Consider the following 26,484-nt stretch of genomic DNA (forward strand, 5'->3'; position numbering starts at 1 on the left):
GAACTCGAACCTGTGCTTATATGGGATACTGCTGTTACAGGGGGCAGTTTTATCCACTATACCAATACACTGGTCCTTCATTTTTCTGTCTACTATATGCCAACATTCAACTTCATCTGAGTTAATCTGCTTGCTAGATACGTTTAGCACAGTTTCAAACATGCCTTACCTCATCATTTTGCATGTTCATTTCCCCTTCCTATTTTATTGTTTTTTTTAAGACTTACTATATTTGAAATAGAGAAAGAAAGAGAGGGAAAAATGGAAAGAAACAGAGAGAGGAGAGACTCTTTCACTAGGCTGGTTCACTTACACATTGCCTCCAACAGCTCAGGGGTTGAGGCTGAGGCAGGAGCGAGAAACTCCATCCCAGTCTCCTACACTTGTGGCAAAGCCCCATCATCTGCTACCTTCCCAGGTGTATCAGAGAGCTGGATCAGAAACAGAGAACCCGGGGCTCCAACCAGCACGTGAATAGGGGATGCTATCACCAGAGGCTGCAGCTTAGCCACCTGCCTCACGACTTTAGCATATCTTCCACCATTTTAAAGACCAATGAAAAAGTACCTCAGGAATGATGGCGTAAGGCTTTGAAAAAAAAAAAAAACATTCCTTCATAAAAGTAGTACACACACACACACACACACTCACAAATGGGCAAGATCAAGTCTTTCAGAATTCTGGAAACGACCCAACAGTTGCAACAATTCATCAAACACTGACTCTAGAAATTCAGCAGAATATTTGCATGAGCAATGAACAATGTCTAATGTTGCTCAACCCAACTTCCTCTCAGTTTCATAACATCCTCACATTAACAGTAATTATTAAAATCAGTAGCCTGGAATCTACTAGGGGATGCTGAATGGGTTTGAATCTCTGCAAAAAGCATCACACCTCCACAATTCACATTATTTGAGATATTCAGCAACTCCTTTGAAAAGACCCATTTATAGGGTTTGTCATATATGGCCTGATGCAGAACTAATCTAGTGGGGGGGGGGGAATCAGTATCCTCATGATGTTAGTTAGAGCCCATAGTAATGGCTGAATATTGCAGCTGTTTAACATCCCAGCTACCAGAGCCAAGGATACCAGTTCATGCAAAAAAAAAAAAAAATGGCTGGCCAAAAAAACTTGCAAGTCAAATATGAATAATGAGAACCCACAGGAGTTTGACAGACTCCAATGTATTTATGTGGAAAACAGAGACCACACATGCATATGCATGGTTCTGTGTGTGTACAGGAGTTATGAGAAGATGCATTTCTCAATTCTGGCTGACCTTGAAGCTCTGTAAAAAGAGGAGTTAAAGGCCAGAGCAAACACACAAACTGCAAGAACTTGAAAGAAATGCATCAACACAAAGTCTTCCAGCCAAGGGGAAGGCTTATTTCTTCAAGGCCCTTACAGAAATTTTTCCTTATTCAAAAACATTGAGCTAACCATGGCTATCCATGAGAAATAATACAGGGTTCACAAAATTAATCCAAGCATCCCAAGCATTAAACAAACAACAGCAACAACAACAACAACAAAACCCTAGGGAGGGAGCCATCTGATTTTCAGATTTGCTCTGTTACATTCTATAAAATGTGTAATCATGGATGAAAATTAGATGATATGCCAGGAAACAGTAAAATATGGCTGGTATGCACAAAAGGAAGCAACTAAAAGGAACTGTCTTAGTAGACATAGATACTGTACTGACTAAAGTAAGAAACAAGTCACATATTACAAACATGATAAAATTAATGAATTAGCTATTCTGAAGAATTAAAGGAAGTATGAGAATGGATATGAACAGAAAACAGAATATCAATGTCAAAAGAAATTATAAAAATCAAACAGAACAGAAATTCTGGAGTTGCAAATCACATTTAATAAGAAGCATTCACTGGAAGGACTCAGTAGCACATCTGAACTTGCAGAAGAATGAAGTAGAAAATTTCAAACTATCCAGTTTCACAAACAAACAGAATCAAGAATGTTGTAAGTAGCACAGTATTAAGAGAGTTATGGGACACTATCAGGTAAATCAACACAGGCATAATGGGAATTGTGAAAGGAGAGGAGAAGGAGGCAGAGAAAGGGAAGAGGAAGAAAGGGACAGAAAAATATCTGAAGAAATAGTGACTAGTAACTTCCTAATTTTATGAGAAAATGGTAATCTATATAACCAAAGCATTAACAAATGTAAGTAAAATAAACTTTAAAAAGTCCTATACCTAGATAATCACAAACTGTTAAACAAAATTAAATACAGAATTTGAAATCATTAAGAGAAAATGACATCATGCATAAAAAATCATCAATAAGAGTTAACAACTTGTCAGGAATCAAACCACAGAGTCCAGAAGACAGTGGCATGAAATAAGAAAGAAGCCTGGAAATAAAAGTAATGTCAGTGCAGAACTGTACCTTTAGCAAAATCATCTTCTAGGAATGGAGGTGGATTTAAGACATTCTAAGCAAAAAGGTAAGCAAAAATTTGAAAGAATTTTTCACTAGCACATTTGCTCTACAATCAATAATAAATATTACGTGGAGACTTTCACTAGCAAAGAACACTAAACAGTCACTCAAATCCATATTTAAAAAAAAAAGAGCATATATAAAGGGAACTAATACGTAAGTAGGAAATATTTTTAGCTCTTTTCTCTTATTCTTTAAAAATAGAGCTACATATGGGCTCGGCAGCGTGGCCTAGTGGCTAAGGTCCTCGCCTTGATCCCACATGGCTGCTGGTTCTAATCCCGGCAGCTCCACTTCCTCTCTATCTCTCCTCCTCCCAGTATATCTGACTTTGTAATGAAAATAAAATAAATCTTAAAAAAAAATAGAGCTACATAAACCAGTATCAGCCTGTGCTAATTATATATAAATGACACATTTTCATGTATGATACCTAAATAATATATAAATGCTGTCTATGATTAAAGATGTAATTTGTACAAAGGGAACAACACAAATAAGGGGGGGATGAAATGAGGCTTTATTAGAGCAAAGTTTTCATCTATTATTATTAGGATAAATTGAAAATAATTTTAGCTTAAAAAATCAGTTGAGGGGCCTATGTTGTAGCTCAGTAGACTAAGATACTGTTTGCAATGGCTAGATCCCTTATCAGAATACCAGTTCATGATCCAGTTATTCTGCTTCCCTACTAATGTGCCTGGAAAAACAGTGGAAGATGGACAAATACTTGGGTCCCTGCCACTAATGTGGGAGCCACAAACAGGGTGCTGGCTTCTGGCTTCTACCTGGTATGGCCGTGTAGAGTGACCCCGTAGATGGAAGATCATTTCCTTTCTGTCTCCTCTCTCTCTCATTCCTGGCTCAGTGCATTTCAACAATGTGGCACCCTACAGTTTCCACCCAAAACAGGTCTGAGTATGACCCAGACCTGACGGCCAGCAGATTCAGAACTCCAGCGGTGGCACATCAGGTGCCATTTTGTACGGGGTGGCAAAGGCTTTAACACCACAGGGACAACAGTGAGATGTGTATGTGCTGAGTTGGGAATGGACTCACTTAGTTCAGTGAATTGCATTGGTGCCACATCAAAAATAATACCAACTTTGGCATCTTATGTTTGACCCTCTGATCCAATGGCCAACAGGTTCTGGAAAGATCAGCAACAACAAACACCTAACTATTTACAGCACTGGGTGTCTCCCTAATCCTGGGACCTGCTCCAACTGGAAGTGGGAGAAATATTGTAGAGACAACATTGCAACCACACCATGGGATCACAGGAGAGGAGAGTGGTGAGCCAGGAGCTGAGGCTTCAGGGATCATGGTGGAAGTCTAACACAGGAGCCCAGATCTGAAACTCGCTGGAGGGAGTGGCACAAGTGTTCCAACCACAATAAATAAAATCAAATTGTAGATCTGTGGGTGACATAGCTTAGAAAACTGCCCCAAGGAGAAAAGTCTGACAACCAGAAGTACAATCACTAAAAGCAAAAGATGAGACAGAGGCACAATGAATATTACCGAAGACTGCCCTGTAAAGGAGCTAAAGCCCTTGCCAACCTCAGAGTTAAGTGAAGAATACATTGACAAAATGGGGGATACAGAATTCAGAAACTCATAAAGCTTCTTATCAACAATGAGAAGCACATATAGGCATACAGGCTGGCATCACATATGGGAGCACCAGTTTATGGGAGCACCGGTTCAATTCCTGGCTGTTCTACCTCCTATTCAGCTTCTTGCTAATGTGCCTGGGAAAGCAACAAAGGATGGCCTAAGTACCTGGACTTTTGCCACTCATGTGGGAGATGTGGATGGAATATCTGGTTCCTGGCTTCAGCTTCTTTTTTAAAATTTTAAGAAAGTTCCTTATGTGTGGATTTCACCACTCACCATATGGTAATATCTGAGTAAGTGCAATAAAAATGTAAATGAGCATATAGCTTGCTGGCATGAATAATGAAATTAACGAATTATGCCAGTTATCAATTATTTGAATTCTCCTTCCTCAGTTCTGATATCAGTGAAAATCTGTTAGACTTTTTGTATCATTTTTATTATGACTTCACTTCAAAATTTATATTTATTTACTTAGTTTACTTGAGAGGTAGGGAGGAAGACAACAGCCAGAGCTGAACCAGGCCAAACCTTACGAGCTTTTATTTCTTGATTTATTAAATGGAGGTGTTAATCTCTTCTTCAAAAGTTCATCTTAAGGATGAAATAAAATGTCTCTTGTATGATATCTAAACCCACTGCTAGCACACAGGATAAGCTTCCCTTTAGGATGGCTAAACTACCACTGCCTGTGAACTGTGCTTAGAATTTCATGACCAAAGGACTTTCGAATACGAAAGTCTACAAACACCCACATTTTCAGTCAGTCGTGATGGAAGAATAAGTGACAGAAGAAATTGTTCCCAACTTTAGCTGTACATGGAGAACATAAGGAAAGCTCTGAAAAGCATGGTGGAGGGCAGTACTGTGGTTCACTGGGTTAAGCTGCCATTTGTATTACCAGCATCCCATATGAGCACTGCTGGAAATCAAGCTTTCAGCTAATATACCCAGAATACAGTGGAAGATGATGTTTTTTCAAATTTATTTTATTTTTATTGCAAAGTCAGATATACAGAGAGGAGAAGAGACAGAAACGAAGCTCTTCCGTCCATTGATTCACTCCCCAAGTGGCCAAAATGGCCAGACCAACAGAGCCAATCCAAAGCCAGGAGCTAGGAGCTTTCTCTGGGTCTCCCACACAGGTGCAGAGTCCCAATGCCTTGGGCCATCCTCGAGTGCTTTCCCAGGCCACAGGCAGGGAGCTGGATAGGAAGTGGGGCTGCCGGGATCAGAACTGGCACCCATATGGAGCCCTAGCATGTGCAAGGCAAGGACTTTAGCCACTAGGTTACTGCACAGGACCCATGGAAGCCGATGTTAAGTGCTTGGGCCCCTGCTACCCTTGGAGAAAACCCAGATGGAGCTTTGGGCTCCTGCCATTTTCCCCTTCTTCCCTCTTTGACTGTCCCTCTGTTACTAAGACTTTCAAATAAATAAGTCAATCTTAAAAACGAAATGCATAATGGCCTGACCCTTTCCCTCTTTATCCCACCAAGAAATTCTAATTCAGTAGCTCTGGGGTGAGATATATCATGAACATATGTGTATTTGGGAAGTTCCAGGTCTGATTTCGATATGCCATGGTCCATGCTGATAACCTTCTCATACATAAAAAGTTGTTCACAGATTTAAAAAAAAATTCTCCTTAAAAATTCCTCGATGTTTAATTCCTGAGGTTTAACATGACTGCTATTGTGACTCTTCCTCTAAACAGTTTGTAATTATTTGAATCCTGGACTAAAATACAGGGTCTCTGGGTATGTGGTTAACTTGAAATAATTCTGACACTATTAATTACACAGAACATTCACATTTACTCTATCAACTGTTGCAAAGAAGACACGACAAAGGCTCTCAATGTACTCATTAACTAGCCTTAATTCTATGCCTTCAAAGGCAACTAGACTTCTTACTTTTAGATTCCACCTGCCAAGTCATCCAATGTGTTTTAATGATTGGAGTATAAACAATATTCAGGCAGCATTCATTGGGTCTTTTCTATCCTAAGGGATGAAAGCAAGCCTAGAATTTTTTTTGTGCCTTACCTCTTGGATCTGTCCCTTACAGATAAGAAAAAGCTAAAAAGAAGTGAGATATTTAAAATATTCCTGTGCACTACTGATAACAATCATCTGTAAGCCTCTCTCATGACACACACTTCAGTGGGTACCACATGAGCTTGGATGGCATTGTTTGTGTGTTTATTCAGATATTCGCATTATTTTGCTCTAAAGGGGTTAAGCGCAATGTTGAGGGCATTGCTGTTTGATGACAGAATTTAACTGTAAGGCAGATGTTCTTGCATGTTTTATCATTTTTTGCTCTACAGACAGAAGAGAATGGTACAGAAGAAATAAAAGAACAAACGAAAAATGTTCCTTTCAATCATGGTAGAGAACTTGCCATAAGAACATGAAAGTACTATCCCTGTGTACTTTTTTCAAACTACACACATGTTTAGGGGATTCTCTGTGATGCCATTAGGAGACTTCACATAGAACTATCATGAAACTTAACCTTCTTTACACAGGTTGTTTTCCTTCCCACCTTCTCACATGTTTTAATCTCTGGTGTCACATGAGCTCATTGTACTAAGAGCAGAACTGCCACCCCCCCCTTTTACAAGGAAACCAAAAACTGAGCTCAGGAATTTTGATGATTAATGTAATACAGCTAGAGATAGCTGTCACATAGTGCCAATCAATAAATAACAATTTATAACTCATTTATTTATGCCACTTGCCTGAAAAAGAGAGATCTAATAAATACTCAACTACAACCCACAGAATGGGAGAAGATCTTCGCACACGACATAGGTGATAGAGGGCTGATCTCCAGAATATACAAAGAGCTACAAAACAACCAAAATGTCAAAACAAACAAGCCACTCAAGAAATGGGCACGGGAAATGGGCAAACACTTCACAAAGGAACAAACCCAAATGGCAAATAAACATTTGAAAAAATGCTCAAGTTCCCCGGCAATAAGGGAAATCCAAATTAAAACATCAGTGAGGTACCACCTAACGCCAGTAAGACTGGCCCACATGAATAACAGCACCAATAACATTTGTTGGCGAGGCTGCGGGGAAAAGGGATCCCTACTCCACTGCTGGTGGGGCTGCAGGCTGGTACAGCCTCTATGGAAATCAGTATGGAGAATATTCAAACAACTCAAATTCAACATACCGTATGATCCAGCAATAGCACTCCTAGGAATATATCCAGAACAATTGTTTTATGAGAAACCAACATGCACTCCTATGCTCATAGCAGCACAATCAGTAATTGCAAAAACATGGAAGCAACCAAAATGCCCATCAACAGAGGATTGGATAAGAAAGCTATGGTTCATCTACTCCATGGAATACTACTCGGCTATTAAAAAAAACAAAATGCAGTTCTTTGTGGCCAAATGGGCCAAACTGGAAACCATAATGCTAAGGGAAATGAGCCAATCCCAAAAGGTTAAATACCACATGTTTGCCTTAATTTAAGATGATATGATCTTATGTATAACATGTTATGTTTTGAATGTTATATGTTGTGTATAAACTAAAATTGAAGTGTAGGTGAGGTGGTCACAGAAGGTGGCTGGGAACTCGCATTTACTTTTAACATATTGGTTACTCATTACTATGTCAATTAATTCCATAATGATGTAAATTTTTGCTGATGGTATGTTGGAGCTTCCAATTGACTGGGATGATACTCTGCTGGCTCTGTCTTCAGACCAGAGAGGGTATACCTAAGAAGCCGTTGAACTTGACTGGACAATAAGATGCTGGACTCTATGTTTGGTATACGCTTGCAATGGGGGAATCTCAACTGAACTTGAGCTGTGGCTATGCAACAAGGTGGAGGAATCCACCATGGTGGGAGGGTTTGGGGAGGGGTGGGGAGAACCCAAGTACCTATGTAACTGTGTCACATAATACAATGTAATTAATGAAGTAAAATAATAAATAATTTAAAAAAAGAAAAAATAAATAAATAAATATTCAACTAAAATAAAGTACAGATCTACCAGAAAAAGCAAATCCAATTGATCAGTACATAAGAGGACGTGTTAATTTAAGAAACGCATGGTCTTCAAAAGATGTGCTCACTTCGGCAGCACATATACTAAAATTGGAACGATACAGAGAAGATTAGCTTGGCCCCTGTGCAAGGATGACACACAAACTTGTGAAGCGTTCCATATTAAAAAAAAAAAAAGAAACGCATGATTTTCAAGAGTTTACAAACTAGCTCAACATTCTAAAACATGTTTGACAAATTATTATGCCATTCTGGATAAACTAAGTCAAACTTTACTAAAGTTTAACCTACCTCTACTATGCATTCCAGTACATCTAGAACCCCCAGCCACATGTGTAAACTATATCATAACTTTTCAGGGACATACCTCATACATTTCCTGAAAAATAGAGAGATCAATAATGATTCCCTACTATCCTATGGAGCAACTTAATTGCTAAAATTTGTATAATAATGATTCTCAGAAGGGTTAGGAGATAACGAATGCAAAATACCTGGGATTATTGCTATTTTCATTTATTAAATTCCCTTTTAACTTGGTATTGTTGATAAAACGCATGGGAGGTTTTTGAACTGAGCTTCTGCATGAGTCCCACCAGACCAAACAAAATGTTCGGATTCATGCTGAAATTCCATGAACTAAGAACAAATTAAATCGTTATATGACCTTCTGAGAAATCACAAGAGAGAAAACAGTTAAATCCCCAGATGGGCCAGTTCAGATGGTATTGTAAAGCAGGTCCCTCGACTTTAATTTTGAAATGATCACTTTCCTTTTTGTTCTCTCTTCCTGCTTTCTTAATCTGTTTTCTATCAACAAAGCCAAACTTCTCTGCTCTGCTCAAGAGAAACACACGTTCTCTTTTGTAGAATGAGATGTTGCCTAAGTCGAGAATGAGAAATAAAGGCTGGGAGCCAGGACTGTGGTATAGCCAGCTAAGCCAATGCTGTATCGCCAGCATCCATATTCCATATCAAAGCACTGCATGAAGTCCTAGCTGTTCCACATCTGATTCAGCTTCCTACTGATGTGCTTGGGAAGGTAGTGGAAGTAACTAGACCCCTGGCACTGAACTAGGAGACCCAGGTGGAATTTCAAGCTCCTGGCTTTAGCTCAGCCCAGTTCCTACCTGTCGTTGTGTATTTGGGATGTGAAACAGAAAACAGGAGATCTCTCCCTGTGCCTCCTCTTCTTTATCAGTCTGCCACTCTTTCATACATACATACATACATAATTTACTTGCATACATAAATCCATCCACCTTTAAAGAAAGCCAAGTTAAGATATTTAAACTTACTATGATTTTGAATTTTAGCAGTGTGAACTACAAGTTCTTTCTCTAAGCTTATCTCTGGGGCTTAGAGAGATGGCCAGACCACAAGCTCATAAAAATAAAACAGTAAGAACATGGGAGTTTAAACACCCAAAGGCTCTGTGTATGTGCCAGACCTTGAAACAACTGGACTGAAATTCTTATTCTAAATCTGCAGTCGAGCAATAGTACTGAAAGAGGACTGCATTCACATAAAATTAGAGATATTTTCCTAATCTATTCAATGGCTCAAAGTGTCCCTTTAGGAGGCAGAATAAAAGCTAACTGAGTGGCAGAGACTTTCACGCCTGCTTGGTATGAAAGTTTTTTAATTAAACTTAGTATTATTGATTAAATGAATCATTCCCAAGTTGTACGAACATAACAAATCTTAGCAGTACATGACTCAAATATTCTAAAATATCAACTATAGAATTTTTCTCACTTACATTTCCCAGAATTACATTCCAAAGAAATGTTCCTCAAAGGTAAACAGAAATTATGCTAAATTATACAAAATTAAGTAAGGAAGAGCAAACCACAAAAAATGTGTTTCGAGAACTTTGTTTTCAGCTAGAATTTGATGTCTTTCACTGGTGTTGCCCTATGCAGTAAACATGTTAATTAGTTGACAGGACTTACAAACTGTAAACAGCAACATTTTCCATTAAAAAATCAAATGAACAAAACATTAGCTTCATTATTCTCCACACCATAGAATATTGAATTTCATATTTTTTTAAAAGAATTGGTATGAGACCAGTGTCATGGCATAGTGGACTAAGCTTCATCTTGTAGAGCCAGCATCCAATATGAGCACAGGTTCATGTCCTGGCTGATCCACTTCCAATCCAGCTTTTTGATTATGCCTGGGAAAACAGTGCAGATGCCCAAGTGCTTCGGTGTTTGCACTTTGGATTAGCCTAACTTTGGCCAAAGTGCCCTTATGGGAATGAACCAATGGAATAATGTGTGTGTGTGTGTGTGTGTGTGTGTGTGTGTGTATGTACATGTGCACACATGGGTATGTATGAGTGTTCTTTCTGTAAATCTGTTTTCAGATAAAAATTTTAAAAATAGGGCCAGCATAATGGCTCAATTAGCTAGCCTCCCTCTGCCAAGTACCAGGATCCCACATGCTCTCCAGTTCATGTCCCAACTGCGTCACTTTCCATCCAGCTCCCAGACTGCAGCCTGGGAAAGCAGCAGAGGATGGCCCAAAGCTTTGGAACCATGCACTCAGGAGATCTGGAAGACGTTCCTGGTTCCTGACTTTGATCAGCTCAGCTCCAGTTGTTGTGGTCATCTGGGGAGCGAATCAATGGATGGAAGATCTCTCTTATAACTAAACCTTCTTAAAAATTAATCTTTTACAGTAAAAGAATCAATGTATTTCCAACTTTCTTAAAGTTTGTAAGCATAAAACCTGAAAGCTTATCATCAGCATTTGTTCCACTGACTAGACTTATAGACACATCACCATAGCCTGATAGTTCACTTTCTGCTGTGATAATAGAATATCACTGACTAAACAATAAACAATAGATATTTGTTTATTCAGTGCAGTTTGTAAAGCTAAAAAGCTCAAAACTATGGGGTTCCAATCTCTCCTTCCTATGGAAACATAACACCTGTGAGACACACAAGACAAAAGGGTGTTGAACTGGAAACAAACTCACTGATAGAATTTAACTCAATTCCAAGGTAAAATTAATCCACTCACAGCTAGTGTCTTATTAGACCCCATCATCTGACACCTTTGCATTGGTGATTAAGTTTCCAAAAGGACATATTCAAATCACAGCACTCCTATAGCTAAAGAGAACAATATCTCTTTGATGGAGAATATCGGATTCAAAATTCCCCTGGGGGATCCTGGAAGGATCTTCATCAAGCAGTCATTTCTCTTTTACCCTTACTTGCTTTATTTTCTAATCCCCAATAGTTTAGCACCTTTTATGGTCAATAACTGGAAATAAAGAAAGAAGAAAGAGAGGGAAGGACTATGGACATGTCCTCTTTGGAACAATGCAAACTCCCTCCCCAATTCTTACCTCCAATTCCCATTTTTCTATATGTGATTTTATCATTAATTATGTACCCTCCAATATTAACCTTTTCTTTCTTTTTTTTTTAATAAATCCTGGGCCAGTGTTGTGGGATAGCTGATGAAGTAATAACCTGCGATACCAGCACACTCTGTGCCCCAGTTCGAAGCAAGTTCCCTACTAATGGACCTGGGAAAGCAGCTGAGGATGGCCCAAGTGCTTGAGTCTCGGCACACATGTACAAAATCCAGAAGAAACTCTTGGTTCCTAGCGTCTGCTCAGACCAGTCTCAGCCACTGTAACCATCTCAGGTGTGAATCAGTGGATGGAATTTCCCCCTTTCTCTGTATTTCTCTTTTCAACAATGATGAACAAATGTAAAAAAAAAATAAATATAAACTCTCTTAGAAAATCAGCATTAGTAACTTATTTATTAACATTATAATAGAAATTTTGAATCCAGAACCAAAGATCATAGTCTTCGGAAAGGAGAAGTAATATAAAAATGTATTCTGGGAAACAAAATTCTCTTTCCCTGTTTTTTTCTAAGTGTGTTAATTCCATTGGTCAACAATTCAAAAAGTACTAGCTCTAGAACATATAGATATTCAATTATCAGAAGTTGAAAAATATTTACCCAACAAATATTATTGGTTCCTACTATGCTTATTATGTCTAAGTGTAGCATTAACTGTAAAATCTAAATGGATCGTTACAACTGGGGTGAATGTAACAATGAAGAACTTTCACGGAAATACATAGTGGAGAGACAAGGGGAGTGGAGCTAGGAATGCGAAACTTAGGGAGATCATTTGTGAGGAACAGTTTATATATTTTTTTGTCAATCACTCTTTCTATGTGATGCCTCTCAACTCAAATCCTTCAGTCCTTGCTCAAAATGCTACCTAACCCAACTGATTACTTCTGCTGCCTGTTTTGCCCCTTTGGTGCCTTAGTTTTTGGTTCACACAAGACACAGGATACCCATCTCCAAATAAAGAGATTTTTGAAGGTATGAATGTACAAAAACCCAGGTTCCCCAACCACACTAAGTTTTTACTTTTAAAAAAAGGTATTTTTTCCCTGAAAATATACTTAGAACTTGCATTTTGTCTCCCAAACTAAACTGTTGTCTTCAGGAACTTGATATTTTTATAAGATTTATGTAATGATGCAAACACAACATAGGTGACAGAAATATTTCACTATTGTTATTATCCTTGTTCTAGTCACAGCTAGAAAGACAGAGAAGTCTTATACTAACAATACGAACAGCTTGGACAAAATAATCTGATCTTGATGGATGGAAGCTAAACCAGTCATCAATCTGGAAACACAAGATCAGTGAATATAAACAAGAAGCTGAAATTCAAACTAGATCAGGTAATAGAGTACACACATCCACACAATGTCCAAGTCTACAGTGCAGGCATGCTATGTCCCAGTTCACTGAAATCTACATATTTTATGTGAATATATTCTGAAATTCATCTGAAATCTTGGTGATTCTGATATCTGAGAGAAAACTGGAGATGGGCAAATCTTTAATTGAATTTCAAGACAGAACTTGAAGCAAAGGACCAGGAAGGAAGTTTGTGAGTATATACTGCCAAAACTTTTTGAGTTAAGCAGATAGTTTTGGAGATTTCAGTAAACAAATTGGTATTCAGGAAATCCAACAGGATTTTCTAAATCAGGTATGCTGCGATATATCCCCTTCTTTCTTCTTCCTTCACTACCGTATTCGTTCTCCATTTCCCTTTCTTTCATTTAATCATCTAATTTCTGTTATTCAACAAGTACTTGTACAACACCACTAGGGATATTTGATGTAGAAAGCCTGACAAAGTTTGGCCAAATTAGTGTCTGAAAAAAAAAAAAAAAAGGCTGTGTATAAGATGAAGAAACTAAGCCTCTTAACAACAAGTAGGAAAAAGAAGCCCACAAATTTCACTACAAAGCATTCATTCAGGGCCCAGTGCAGTAGTCTAGCGGCTAAAAGTCCTCGCCTTGAACACGCCGGGATCTCATATGGGCGCCGGTTCTAATCCCAGTGGCCCAGCTTCCCATCCAGCTCCCTGCTTGTGGCCTGGGAAAGCAGTTGAAGACGGCCCAAAGCCTTGGGACCCTGCACCCATGTGGGAGACCTGGAAGAAGTTCCTGGCTCCTGGCTCTGAATCAGCGCAGCACCAGCCATTGCAGTCACTTGGGGAGTGAATCACTGGATGGAAGATCTTCCTCTCTGTCTCTCCTCCTCTTTGTATATTTGACTTTGTAATAAAATAAATAAATTAAAAAATCTTTTTTTAAAAAAAAGCATCCATTCATTAGCTACAAAAGAAAAAAAGAGTTCATTAGTGTTTTTACTCTACTCCATTCTTGGAACTTCTCATGCAAAACTTCTTTTAATATCTACATAAATATCTACATAAACTCATAAAAGTTATAGATATGCCTGCTCCGAACTTATGCTCCTAGTTCTTTCCAGGTTTACTAAATCAAAACTTTGAATTTGTGCAGGAATGTATGTGTGTATGTGTGTGTTTATTTATTCATATTGGAAAGGCAGATTCAGAAAGAAGGAGAGACAGAAAGATCTTCAGTCTAGCAACTCATTGCCCAAGTAGCCACAATGGCCGGAGCTGAGCCCATCTGAAGCCAGGAACCAGGATCTCTTCTGGGTCTCCCACGTGGATGCAGGGTCCCAAGGCTTTGGGCTGTCCTCTACTGCTTTCCCAGGCCATAAGCAGGGAGCTAGATGGGAAGTGGAGCAGCCGGGACACGAACCAGCACCTACATGTGATATGGCAAATTTGCCACTAGGTTATTGCACTGTGTCCATGAATTTGTGTTTTAAACAGATATCATGATTAATTTGCACAGTTTGTTCTGAAAACTTCATCAAAATAGTCACTATGTACATTAATCTCCATTCTACTGAGGTCCTAATTAAAATTGAAAGATACAATCATAACAACAAGCCTCAACCTGCCTCATGTTGACCTCCATGGCCATTTGCAGAATGAACCAGCAGAGGGAAGATCTCTCCTCACCTCTCTTTCTCTCCCTCTCTTCTTTTGTAATTCTGCATTCCAATAAATAAAATTTATCTTTAGAAAGTTACTGTAGATGAGTTTTAATAGGCCTCAGAGACTTCGAGAACCTACTTTATCCTGCAATTCTTTTTATTCTTGCTTATCTGTGATTACAATTCTGTGCTATCTTCTTTTATTTAGGTATCATGTGTTGGTACATCTTTTTCAAATGGCCCTCTCTGTCTCAGGGATATGTTTGTGTGTGTGTGTGTGTGTGTGTGTGTGTGTGTGTGTGTGGTGAAAATAAATGTGTATCCCCTTCTCGCTCCATTCAGACTCCTGACATAAACCCAGCCTTCTAAGTCTTAGCCTCTCAGGGGCATCTGACAAGAAACACAGATGGAAACCAATGATATCACCCTTCAGTGTTGTACACAAAATGCTTCAAACACAAGGCTGAAATTCTCTGTGTATTATCATCTCTATTATCAATTCCTCAGCTCTGTCATTTTGCTTTGCTGTCTGACAAATATTAAATATTTCCTCAATGTTACTTCCCTATACCTCAGCCTAATCTATACCTGCTCTTCTTGATGTCCTCTCACAGTCTTTATCAATGCACTTTCACAATGTAGTGATACCTACTATAAGTTAGCTACTTTATGGCTAGAACCGTGTACTATTATTGGAGTCTCTCTGTAATCTAACATAGGGTCATATCCTTAGGATATGTTTATTATTATGAATTAGAGGTATGGATGAGTTATAGATGAAGAGTATAGGAACTTATTGTAGCAGAATCTGAAATATGCAGAAAAGACTGCATAAAAGAAAGGACATTTGGATATGCCTTGAAATGGTAGAGAAACTGATATGGGAGAGTAAACATTCCTCTCTACCACAATGCCAAATAATTGCATTGAACCACAAAGATCTGTGGCACCAATTACCATTGTGGTTCCCCAAAAGATATTATTATATACATTATATGCTGTCTCCAAGCTATTTCCCAAAATTCAGCTATGAATTCATGCCAAGCTTATTCTTTAACTTCTGTACCTAGGTAGTGAGAACATGCTTATTTTTTCCTCAGTAACTCCTGGTACAACATCAGGGCCCTCTTTCCAAAGGACTCAGTTTTTGCAGCATTTCCTTGGAATGAGTTATGCCCTCTTGCAGGACCCATATTGATCACAGATATGATAAGATTGTTATCTGTGAAATACTCAATTTTCAAAGAGACAGCAAGGTCTAAGAGAGTAGGGAGTTAGGTCTGTTTTGTTATTTCCTCCTTCAAAGTCTATAATAGTGTTAGGGACAAAGGAAATATGCAATATGTATTTGTTGTTATGTGAACAGATGAACAGATATCTTTATCTCTTATTTGAAGCAAAATGGAGGTGGGTTTCATGTTTTTCTTTTTCATGGCTGTTTTCCCACTGTTGAACACAGTGCCTGATGCTTAATAAGCCCTCACTAATTAGTAAGACAATGAATAAATGATGGATTTAATACAATTGGAGTCTGAAGTAAACTTCCACCCCAGTTCCTGTCACAGTGCATCACTGGATGCTGCATCATAGTCACAGAAATACTGCATCTTCCTAAAGACAAAACTGAAGCTTGTTTAAATAACAGTGATTGGATATAAAATATGAACAGCAATATGTTGCAAAAACAAGGCTTCAGGAGATTTAAGCATTTATTATCAATTAAATTTATAAGAATGGCTTTGCATGCCACAGAGCATACATATGTGTATTTTTTATACTGGTTGGTGCCTCAATACAAAATAAAATCTTCATGCACTACATGAAGCTCTGTTGTAGTTTTCGCTAGCTAACGTACAAAACATAAACATTTTCAACCAAAATTTTATGAAAATGTCTTTAGTGTTCAGTCTCTTTGAACGAAAAGCAGGATATCTTTCTTTTTTAAATTAGCTTGAGATTTGTTGTCCAGAGGTGGTATTCTTCAATGAAGCATGCAAACATTTGAAGGATTTCTGAAGGATCTTAGGTGACAGTGTTCTGAAGACTGAAACCACCATCATTGCATAATCCCCTTGTTACAGACACTTTTTCTTATGTTTTTGTAGTAGACTGGGAATGTTGGGTAAAGGGCAAAATTAGAGTTTTCTAGCTGTAAGATCTCTTTTACAACTGCACAAATCTATTAACACAGCGGAAAAGAGTAACAGACAAAATATAACTGAATGAGCGGTCCTTGCCCCAATAAAACTGTATTTATTTAGATGTGGATAAGCAGCAAGCTTGGTATGCAGGCCAGTTTACAAACAGGACAACTGTCAAACCACTGTTGTTTCAATTGCCTGGCATCTTCTGTTAATTCATTTGATAAAGGTAGCTCTATTTTTATTCATGAAATCATCTCTCCTCCAATCTCAGCCGTGTAGGAAGTGTATATTTTACTCCAGTGTTATAACACCATTGTCTCAGGACAATCCAATCAGACAACACTTTCCTTTAGCTGGAGTGACTGGTTCAAAGTTGAATAGGTGAGCCACACTGGCCCATTCTGTCTCAACCTTTGTACTGTGTAGACAGTAGAGATTGAAAAGCTTAATACTGATGGCAATATTAAGATAACTTAAGTCTCTTTTTCAGATTTATTTATTTTTATTGTAAATCAGATATACAGAAAGGAAGAGAGAGAGAGGAAAATCTTCCATCCGACGACTCACTCCCAAAGTGGCTGCAACAGCCAGAACTGAGCTGATCCAAAGCCAGGAGCTAGGAGCTTCCTCTGGGTCTCCCAAACAGGTGCAGAGTCCCAAGAACTTGGGCCATCCTTGACTGCTTTCCCAGTCCACAAGCAGGGAGCTGGATGGGAAGTGGGGCACTGGGACATGAACCAGCTCCCACATGGTATCCAGGTGTGTGCAAGGCAAGGACTTTAGCCGCTAGGCTACTGTGCTGGACCTAAGATATCTTAAGTCTTAACATGTTTGTAGAAACCATTAGATGGGAGTGTCTATAAGAGACATCAACTCAGAGAAAAAGAACAGCCAAGATAATGGAGACAAAGAAAGCATGAAAGGCACAGTTAAATCTGTATGGCTTTATCAGAAGAGTCCCCTAATCCAGTTGTATCTAAGCCTGTGCCTGCTGCAATGAGATACAAATTCAACGTGAAGAGCAGCCTTAAAAGAGAAACATCATCCTAATGATAAACCTATGAGATAGTTTAGAAGATAGAGTTAATATTTCTGAACCAACACAGAAGAGTTAGAAGAGTAAGAAAGAATAGAAAAACATGGGTAGAGATATGAACTGGAATATTTTTTTAACAATCAAATGTTAGTTTTTACCCCATGATAGCATTTCAAAAGTTTGTAGTTACAGCATTGGCAAATAGTATAAGGGTATAAAGAGGAGTATAAGGATAAAAGACAGAAATTAGATGCACTAAGTAAATCATCCTCAACGAACAGATAATACAGAAAATCTCCAAATGCAAGACTTGCCTGTAAGCTATTACAGCTTTTAATTAAGGAATAAAGTTTATTGCTCAAGACAGTGGGTTAATATTCTCTACCACTGTGACACTAACGCAAGAAGAAGAGCATCTCAGAACTTCAACAGCTTCATCACCTCAAGTCACTATGATTCACAATTAGAAGTGTCTTTTCTTTGTTGAGAATTGCATAAAGCTAGGCTAAAAAGCTTAGATTTTTAAAGTCAGGTCTGGTTTTGCGCAATATTCTGGAACTTGCTTTCTTAAAAAATTATTTTTATTTTAAAAGGAGATTCAAAGATAGAGAAAGTGAGACAGAAGGAAAAACATCTTTCATTTGTTGACTCGCTCCCCAGTAGGCTGCTATGGCCACAACTGAGCTAGGCCAAATCCAGGAGCCTAGAGCTTCTTCTGGGTCTCCCAAGAGAATGCAGGGGTACAGGCATTTGAACCATCTTCTGCGGCTTTCCCAGGCCATAAGCAGGGAGCTGGATCACAAGTGGAGAAGCCAGGACACATCTGGCATGCATTTAGGATACCACAGGTGGAAGCTTAAACAAGTACACCATAACACCAGCCCCAAGAACTTAATTTTTATACTTTAAAATCAATGTTCATTTAAAAATATTTTTTCAGGACCTTGTCACTTTTCTCACACCAAAAGATGACCATTGGGACCCACCTAAATCCAAGTACTTATACATAAATAATTTGTTAAAACAGTTTCATAAAATCAATGCAATTGTAATCCCTTGCAAGAAGGAGACATGAGAGCTTCTGCATTTTAGAAATGCTTCCAGTGTTACAGGCACTATATCAACTTTACGAATTCTGTTTCCTTATAAACATTCAAAAAATCAGAAGTGATAGGTTTTATTGTCTCTGCTTTAAAGAAGAAATGAAAACCAAGTAAGTTAGGTAACCTGTATAAATAATTCATTGTTAATACCGAAGTCTGAACACTTTCCTGAAAATTTTTCTGCTTTCCATCACTAAAAATGAAAAACTCTGCATAGATGAAGTACTGCTACTCAAGTATTAAAATGAAAATCATGTAGAAGATATTTCAGCTTAATAGGAAATATTTTTTAAAAGTAAAAATGAATGGGAGATCTGTAAGATGTATCTCTTTCTCTTCCCTCCCCCTCTCCTCTTCCCTCTCTCTGGAAAATTCCTATTTTCAGATAAACAAATACTGAAGTGTAAGGCAAAATTCCCTTCCTTTGAGCATTTTAAATCTAATCTGGAAATGAAATATAGACTCAATGACCTAAGTTGTGACCTAGTGAGACACTGGCATTCCACATAGGTGCTGGGACAATCCTGGATGCTCTAATTATGATCCAGCTCCATGCTAAGGCACCTGGAAAAACATCAGAGGATGTCTCAAGTGCTTGGGCCATGGCATTCACTTGGGAAACCCAGAAGAATCTCCTGGTTCCCAGCTTCAGCTTGGCCCAGCCCTGGCTGATGGAGCCATTTGAGGAGTGAACCAATGGTGAGAAATTTGTCTCTGTCTCTTCCTTTCTTTCTGTAATTCTGCCTTCTGAATAACAATGATGATGAAGATGATGATGTAAGACTCACAAAGTAACTGTAAAACAAAAGATGATGACATGAAGGGCTTGGTAGAGAGTTTCAAGGGTTCAGAAAAGGAGTGATTTACATGGGCAACAAAGATGTTTATTGGAAGCAACTTTTATAAAAATAGAAGGATTTAAGCATACGATTCAAGCCTATCTAGGGTAACAATCTGGCTATTTCTACAGACTATAAAATGTGTAATACTTTGCATTTTGAAGGGAGGGTGCTAAACTCTATTGGACTATGGAGTCATAGTGGATTCTGCTTTTTTTTCTGTTTTGTTTTGTTTTTGTGTTATGCTATTCACTTTCTACAAGCTCAGAGTACAGCAGGGCATTGTCTAATGTTCACTTGAGTCTTGAACACGTTTCACAGGTAGACTGCTGTTTACATAGCTGTAAAATCTCTTTTAAACACAGATTTCTATGGCATTTCAAAAGACAGAATGACCCAAACTCAGTTACAGATCCTTTGCAACCTTACCCATATTAGTTTCTATCTCTTCTACCCTCAAGAAGGTCTTTGAAGTTGATACTTTTTCCACCCACCTTTTTATTCTTTCATTCATGTTTGCCTATAACCAATGAAGTACTGAACTGTTGGATGTGCTTATAAAGTCATATGAATCATCGCATAATGTCCTTGCCCTTCTGTCACTTGCTTTATCACCCAATATTGTATGCTTCTAAGACTAGCTCATTTCTAAGATGTACAAAATTGGGTTTACTGATTTATTATATTTTACATGCCTCATGGCTTTCTAAATCTGGCTGTTTCAGTTGTTTATGCACTTACCTAAAAATGAAAATTTGGGTTATTATCACTTTGTGTGCTTGGTTTTTTTACTACCATAACCACAATGCTGCAATGAAAATTTCCACGCACTTTGAAAATTTCTCTTGAGTTCACACACACAATGTGTAACTGCAGAGCTCAAGAAATGGGCCAAAATGCACAAAAAGGTTTGATATAATACTGTTTACAGACTGCAAAATTAGATACAGTAAGAGCATATTCACCAAAGCAGAATATTATACAATGCAACTAAGAGAATAGGATACAAACATACAATTCATACAGATAGATGCCCACAATTGATTGCTTAGTGTAAAAAATAGAATTAGGAATTAACCCATTTTTTACTTTATCACAAATCATCAGAATCTATGCTTACCTAGAGAATTGTGATCTTCCTCTTGCTATAGCTATTGCTTTTGAGATTTCCATAATTTAATTATATTCACTTGTGATTTTTACCAAGAACTTTTCTTGACACTACCATTTTCTCTCTGAATCCTGGATGATTATCACATTCTAATTACCTTCTAAATAAGTTTTGGGATTTCAGGTTAAGGACTGCAATTGTAAAAGCTTAAAGAAGGTGTACATTAAACACGAACAGTTGCATGTCCTGGAGAAACTAAGTGGATGCCCAACCAAATTTCCTTAGCATGGCATTTACTTAAAAGCATTAACCATTATTCAGAAATTAGATTTGTCTTCCTAAAAGAACTACAAAAATATTACTTGCTATTCCTAAGATGATCAGAATGATTTTTACTGAGACTTGCTAATAAAGCTCACACAACACTATAAACATTTAGCAATTCGCCAGACACTACTATTCATGAAGCCCTGGATACAAGGTACAGCATCAACTTTAACCTCAAAATTGCATCAGAATTTGCATGGTGATGGGGCTCTTTGGTGTGACCCATTAAGTACAGCTTCTACCCCTCTACATATGCACCTATGAAGTTAAAGAGACAGGATATCTTACCCCAAACTTCCCAACATAAATTGATAGCATAAGCATCAACATTTCAGTTCAAATGCGGAGACACAGAAAAGTAAAGACTCAAGCTTCCAACACTTCTAAAATCCAGTACAAAGACAGGTGGTTTTTTTTTTTTTTTTCATTACCTGCTGCTGCTGTTTTTTTTTTTTTTTTTTTGAATGATTTATTTATTTGAGAGGCTGGATTACAGAAAAAGAGAGTGTGCAAGAGAGAGAGGGAGAGAGAAAGAGAAAAAGAAGAAGAAAGATCTTCTACCCACTCACCAAATGGGCACAATGGCAGTAGCTGAGCCTGAGTCAAGGGCAAGGAGCTTCAGCAGGGTCCCCAGTGTGAGAGGCAGGGGCTCAAGCACTGGACTCCCTCATCTGCTTTCCCAGGCACATTAGTAGTGAGCTGCACCACAAGAAAAGCTTGTGGGAACGGAAAGCGTGCTCACATGGGAGGTCAGTGTTGTAAAGGGTGGTCCGATGACTACACCATAATTCCTGCCCCTTGACTGAGTTTCAAGGCTTGGGAATAAATCCTATTCGGTTCTCAGCTCCATTTTCTGAAGGCTCCCTCCTTCATGGTTCTGCTCTCAAATTCATGAAAGACAGAAAGTTTGTATATACATAATTCTATCAGACCATTTCCTACCAGAATCCTGGGGCATCAGACAGCCTCCTTTCCTTTTTTATTGTCTTGGACCTTTTCAGACCAATGATGTACTGTTTCTATTGAAAGAAATTTTTCAAGAATGTTATAGATCACCCACAGATTTCACAGGGATCCACATCATATGAGAGAAACCAAATCCACATATGCTTTCAAGACTATCCATTTTCTATACATTGGCTTCTTGCTGAGACACCTAGAGGTCAATGAACTTGAGCCATGGAGAGGATATTCTGTTTCCTAGACAGCAGTGAGGCATACCCTCAACATATTGAAAGAAGCCTTTTTGTGACTGAATGCTCTGATCTTTTGATCTTGCTGAGACTTGAGCGAAATGCCATGTAGTCCCAAGCTCAGCTATTTCTTGATGCCACACTTCTGGCACCCATTTGTGTGTTGCAGCCTCTTTTACTATCTGAAGACACTGTACAGTTTCAGTCATTCAATTCTAGTCCATACCGCTCAATGTTTCTTCCTTCATTTTTCTTGTTTTACAATAAGCAGCAAGAGGAAGTCAAGCAGCAGCAATTTTGGTCCTTTGCTTTGAAACTTGCCTAGCACTGTCTACAAGCCCACTGCTCAAGTTCTGCTTTCCACAAAATAGTGGAACGCACAATTTCACAAACATCCCAGCCAGTGTACAACAAGGATATCTCTTTGCCCAGTTTCCAGTGACAAGCTCCTCATCTCTGAGTCCTGAACGGCAACGTTCTCTAAATCTGAAGAGTCTTTGAAAGATTTGCTATGGTAACTCAGATTTCCCTTGTCACATTCCTCCCAAATATTCAAGCCTTCTGCTCACTATCCAACTCCAAAACTGTTCCCATATCTTGGGGATATCATTTAGCAGCTTATATCTTGCCAATTTTTTAATGCTATGTAATGCACCATAAAGTTAGTGGTTTAAAACAATGCTCGTTATTTTCTTCCTGATTTCATGAGTCAGGAGTCCAGGCATGGCTTAGTCACCTGTTCAGGGCCTCCAAAGCCACATGCCAGGTGTTGCCTGGCCTGTGGTTCTAGATTCTCATTTACAGTTTGTGGTCATGGTCATTAGCAGAACTCAGTTCCTTGCAACTGTAGGACAGTGGCCCTCACTTTTCAAAGGCTGTCCCTCCTCACAGGCTATTTACAGTCTGACACTAATCTCTCCTTGATCTTCCAGAGAATATTTAGTAAAAGCTGTCATTGATTAAATTAAAGTCCACTGATTCAGGAGTTTAATCAAATGTGAAAAATCCATGTATATATCCTTTTGAGTTAGGAAGAAAAGTTACTTCAATGCACAGCTCCCTATTCCACTTCTGACACATACAAAGACATTTTCCTCCAGTCATGCTGAATATCCTTGGGTTAAGAGCAGAGAATGTTGGGCATACAACTGATCTAATGCAAAAAGCTAAGAAAGTGTACAAAGGATTCTCAACGGGAAACAGCAGGAGACATTCAGAAGAACACAGTGGTGTCCATCAATCACTCACGGTTTCAAAGATAAAAGCATCAGGATCAAGGCAATACAGTAAATGGTAGTCAGATCACAGTGTTGTAGAACAGAAACCTGAATAAGAAGGCTTTCTTAAGAAAGAAGTAGGTTTGAACAAGTGATTTAGGTGTTAAGATACCATCTGGGTGGCCTTCATCCCATGTTATCATGCCTGAATTCAAGCCTTAGGTCTGTACTTACCTCAGCTTCCTGCTAATTTATATCCTGCAAGGCAACAGGTAATGGCTCACAAATAGCATGTGCCTGACACCCACATGGGATACCCTAACTGAGCTTCTGGCTCCTAGCTTCCGTCTGACCCAGTCCTGGCTGTTGTAGCCATTTGGGGAGTGAACCAGCAATAAGAGTTCTCTCTCCCTTGGTGTTTCTTTTTGTATTTGTATGTGTGTTTGTATGGTGGGTATGTGTGTCTCTCCAGCGCTCAAGTAAATTCTTAGAACATCATTTGCTCTTATGCCACACTGTGACTAATCAACAAGTGGCAATCAGATAAACTCTCTAGGAAAGAACTCCTCAGCTGAGCTGATACCTGATGGACAGAGAAGGCTAAGTCAACTAGGTCAGTCCCCTGCCCCCACATCACTTTTCATTGTGTGGTCCTCAGACTTGGCAACAAGGATGATTAACTCTTTTTCTTTTATTTTCTTTTTAAAATGCAGAGATAAAGTGTGGGAAGGAAGGAAAGAGGGAGGAGAAGTGAGAGAGAGAGAGAATCTTAAATACACTAGTTCACTACCTAAATGGCCACAATGGCCAGAGCTGGGACAGTCTGAAGCATGAATAAGGAACTACTTCCAGGTCTCCCATGTGGGTACAAGGGCTGAAGCACTTGGGGCATTCTCTGTTGCTCTCTCAGGTACACTAACAGGGAGCTGGACTGGAAGTAGAAGAGTCAGGACTCAAATCAGCACCCATATGGGATGCTAGCACCACAGGCACAAGCTTCACTCACAATATCCTAGCACCATCATCAAGAACTAGTGGCTAAATGAAGATGATAATCTTTGGACATGTTTCCTGTTGCCTCCATAAAAACTACAACATCATACTGGCTTTAAAAACCCACATACTTATCCTTTTATTATCATAGAAGCCACACCTATAAAATCTCAAGTGGGCCAGGCTGGGCGTCTTCTGAGATTGGGGAGAATCTACTCTCTTGCCTATTCCAGCTATGAGGGCAGCTCCCTTTCTGCACCTTCAAAGGCAGCAATATGCCATCTTCAACTCTTCCAGTGTGGTCTCATTACCTTACAAGCACATGTGTCATGACAATGGGTGTACAGAATTATCCAAGATAATATTCACATCTCAAAACCTTCTGTTTCACATCATCTGTAAAGCCCTTTTTAGCATATTAAATATATATGATTTATATAATATATAATATATATGTTATATATAACATATAATGTATATATCAAATAAATATATCAGAATTCAAAGATTAAGACGTGGAAATTTTGGTAGGGATCATTATGCTACTTACAACAACTGTTAGATACTTTTTAAAACTCCAAACTCAACTGGATTGGCTACTGACAAAATATTTAGGGATGTATTAATAATTTTCATATAAAGTAAATTTGCAACATATTTCCTTTTTCATGATTTTTTTTATTGGAAAGGCATTTACATTGAGAAGGAGAATCAGAGAGAGAGAGAGAGAGAAATCTTCCATCTCCTCAAATGGTCACTCAGGCCAGAGCTGAGCTTATCTGAAGCTGAGAAATCAGGAGTTTCTTCCTGACGCACCACATGGATGCAGGGCCCAAAGCCTTGGGTCAGCCTCAGCTGCTTTCCCAGACCATCAGCAAATAGTATGGGATGCAGGTGATTGTAAATGGAGGATTAGCCTCCCATACCACAATATATGACAATATATTTCCATAGCAGAATGTACTTAACAAATTTGTTCAGCTAACAAAAATTGTGTAGTGACATATTCTTTGAAAAAGAAATTTAATAAAACTTTTTATTTGAAAGAAAGCATTAGAGAGGAAAAGACAGATTTTTCCATAAGGTTGTCACAATAACCTGGTCTGGGTTAGGCTGTAGCCAGGGTCCCAGATCTTCATCCAGGTCCCACATGTGGGTGGCAGGGTCTCAAGTATTTGGGTAATCTTCCACTGCTTTCTCTGGACCGTAAATAGGATGCTGATTAGAAGTGGAACAGCAGGGATATGAACCATGTGGGACAAGGCTGGGCCCCAAGTGACACATTGAGGAACTGCTTCAAAGCACTTCAGAAGCATTTATCTTTTGTAATTTAAAGTAAGGGAATGATGGATGTCATTTCAGACATTTTAAAGTAAGAGCACTAGAGAATACAGCAGATTATGCAGCTCTCTACATTACTGGGGGAGATACGGACAGAACTCAGCTTCTGTTATTCTCACTTAGTAGCGAAAAGGGCAGAAATAATAGTGAGGATGATTCACATTGATTATCTAGTGCATCTTTTTCCAAAACACTGTGAATCTAAAAGAGAAATCATTACTGTGGCATTAACATGCCTTGGTTACGTTGCTACCTACTGGCTACAATCAGGCTTTCAGGAAATACACACTATGCACAACTTGTTCAGGAAATCTATTCAGTTTTAAATCATTTCCACTTGAATTCCAAATCGGTTTGGAAGATCTCAGGTAAACACTACTTCAAAATTTAAAAATATATAGTTAACCTGACTGGTAGGTAAAATTAAAAAGCAGAAAAACAGGCGAGCAATCTTAGTGTTCTAATTACAGGTGCCTTAACACAAGTGTGTAGTTTGATATTGTGACCAAAAAAGTTGAGGAGTCAGGAAAATTTGGTTGGAATCTTAACTCTTCCATTTACTCATACCAGCTGTGTAACTTTGGACAAACTATCATCACTCTTGAGTGTATGTTAAAAATAGTATCTATCTTGAACAATGTAGAGATTACAGA

At 38.6% G+C, this 26,484-nt stretch overlaps 1 protein-coding gene and 1 non-coding gene across 5 annotated transcripts in view; one reads left to right on the forward strand and one right to left on the reverse strand.

Annotated features, from left to right (window-relative positions):
• Positions 1–26,484, reverse strand: part of ANKS1B (ankyrin repeat and sterile alpha motif domain containing 1B) — a 1,050,054-nt gene that overhangs the window by 722,025 nt on the left and 301,545 nt on the right. The window lies entirely within an intron of this gene.
• LOC131482151 (U6 spliceosomal RNA) lies at positions 8,199–8,305 on the forward strand. The gene has a single exon (XR_009246785.1). It is a non-coding gene; the product is annotated as a U6 spliceosomal RNA (small nuclear RNA).

The sequence above is a fragment of the Ochotona princeps genome, chromosome 15 (assembly GCF_030435755.1).
Source record: "Ochotona princeps isolate mOchPri1 chromosome 15, mOchPri1.hap1, whole genome shotgun sequence".
NCBI lineage: Eukaryota > Metazoa > Chordata > Mammalia > Lagomorpha > Ochotonidae > Ochotona > Ochotona princeps.